The sequence below is a fragment of the Lygodium microphyllum genome, chromosome 18, assembly GCF_053477565.2.
Source record: "Lygodium microphyllum isolate KBCC chromosome 18, Lygodium_microphyllum_v1.1.10, whole genome shotgun sequence".
In the NCBI taxonomy this organism is placed as follows: Eukaryota; Viridiplantae; Streptophyta; class Polypodiopsida; order Schizaeales; family Lygodiaceae; genus Lygodium; species Lygodium microphyllum.
In genome coordinates, this window is record NC_141152.1 from 86,959,503 (window position 1) to 86,961,786 (window position 2,284).

Genomic DNA, 2,284 nt, shown 5'->3' on the forward strand with positions numbered 1-2,284 from the left:
ACTCCTAGCTCCTCGAGCAGAAGTTGATGTGCCCCATCAAGGACAGTCAAGAAAGGAACATACAAATTCCGAATATCCTCAAGTTTTGCTTTTCGGTTGCAATGAGGACACATTCTTCTTTCCTGCTTGCTTGAGCCATCGCCTAATACATGATCTACCAAACAGATGACCACATGCAAGACAACATATTCTATGGATGCCATCCCCTGTCCAAGGTTCCATACAGATAGGACATGTTGCAGATTCGGCAGGGGCATCCACGGCGGCAGCACTACCTTCTAGTCCTGCAGGCGTCTCTCCGCCTTGACTCTCTCTCCCTTCTGTGTTGGCCCCAGGGCTATTCTCAATTCCCACATCGTCATCAGCATCAATGACCACTGGCTCTGTTGCTGCTGCACCTGCGATTGCATCTACTGCACTTCCAGGTACGGGTAGGGTATCACCTGCATCTTGAGTCATTTGAGCTGTAGAGTTTTCGGCCGTCGACGGTGGTGGCAGTTGTGGTTCCACCCTTTTGTGCATTCACAAGTAGCATCAGGTAATTGGATCCGAGCCAGCGCCTTTGAGTATATCTGAATCGGAGCAACAATTTCTTGTTCCTGGAAGGCACAAGCCAAGAACCGGAACAAAATCCTAAGAACCTTTCTGCTATCTGGATGACTGTATACAATCAGTTAACGTTGACATTGATGAACTTCGGAGTAGGAGGAGGGATCTTTTTGCTATCGGGATGACTGTATACAATTAGTTAACGTTCACATTGATGACCTTTGGAGTAGGAGGAGGGATCTTTGGAATAGTCACAGTGAGAACACCATCTTGACAGGCAGCGTTGATCTTCTCGACGTCCGCATTGCTTGGAGGACTAAACTTCCTCCTTCTTCGTTCGTTCTGCCCTTCTGTTGCTGTGGTCCCTTCGACTTGTCGTCGACTAGGCCTTCTTTGCGATTACAGTGGCCTCTCCGAATGCAGGACTCCTTTCGTGTGCTTCATCGAGCTCATCGATGCCGTGACTCGCTCCTTTATATTCTTTCTGTCCTTTTGCCTGTCAACCTTCATTGCAGCATTTATTTCGTCACCTTCTGCGTGTCGTCTTCATCAGTCGTCGCTGCTTCGATCTTCATCATCGTCCAACAGTCCCAAAAAGAATCGCAGAGAGAGGAACCTAGACCAGATTCGTGATCCGCCAAAGAGGCTTTTTTTTTCCTTCCTCTGTCAGATTCCATTCCCCCCAAATAGCAGGATTCTACTGAACTAGTAGATAAGGAATTGATAGGCGTGCTCTTCAATGACTTAGGATTTGCAGAACAATCCACCTCAAAAGCTTGGTTCTCTCTCTGATCATCGTAGTTTATGAAACTGTCCAATATGCAACCCTTAAGCAAAGATCCACCCTCTTTTCCAATTCTAAAAATGCCATGTCTTTCCTCTGTTCCTCCCTCCGTTTTCCTCGATTCAAAAACGCTCCAACAAAACTCTGTGTTCTTTCTCTCCAAAGTCAATCTTCCCCCCCAAATTAGATTCCCTTTCTCCCCAAAGACAGCGATTCCCTTTTTTTTCTTTCAGAAAGCCTCTTTTTCCCCAGGAAAGCGGGCCAACTTCAGCATTAATCACACTTTTTTATATCGACCAAGCCTGCAAATCACTTCATTGTCAATATGATTAAAGATATTTTCCCATGGCCATCACGACAATTAGGCGGCCTTAGCAAAGCCTACACGTGTATTTCCATAATCGAAAACCGTGTGGTAAACACCCATGAAAACATCTCCAAGCATCCATAGAGGCCCTGAAGGAACATCCAGACCCATAAACCCACTAACACATTGCATTTCATTACCCTCTCCAACTTTCAAGATATACTGCTCAGGTGTAAGATCAAAATGTTTCCCTCCTATCGTAAAGGTCACTGTGGGCATGGAAGAAACTTGGTCACACTCCACAACACTCTCTCCATTTGGATTCGAAAGGCGTTCGCACATCTTGCTAAGATACGCGTTGATAAGCTCTCCAGACTCATCAGTGATCAGTTGGTTCTGTGCCCATACTACTGCCATTTCACACATAGTACATCCAGTTGTAGATGTTGGAAACATCCTCACAAAGCCCATAATCGGCATATCTTGAAATAAGTGTAGCCCATGGAATTGCATCTCGAGTTACTAGTCTACCAAAACTCCTTGTTCTTCTCCGTCTTCAGCATAGAATGAAAGAGAAAACATAACAACTAAGTATGTACAAAGTATCAAATCACACGCACAACTTTTGGGTGGTTTTCACACCT

At 45.4% G+C, this 2,284-nt stretch overlaps 1 pseudogene; it reads right to left on the minus strand.

Annotated features, from left to right (window-relative positions):
• Positions 1–1,641: 1,641 nt before the first annotated feature.
• On the minus strand, positions 1,642–2,066 carry LOC148021119 (aspartic proteinase A2 pseudogene; annotated as a pseudogene).
• Positions 2,067–2,284: the final 218 nt, after the last annotated feature.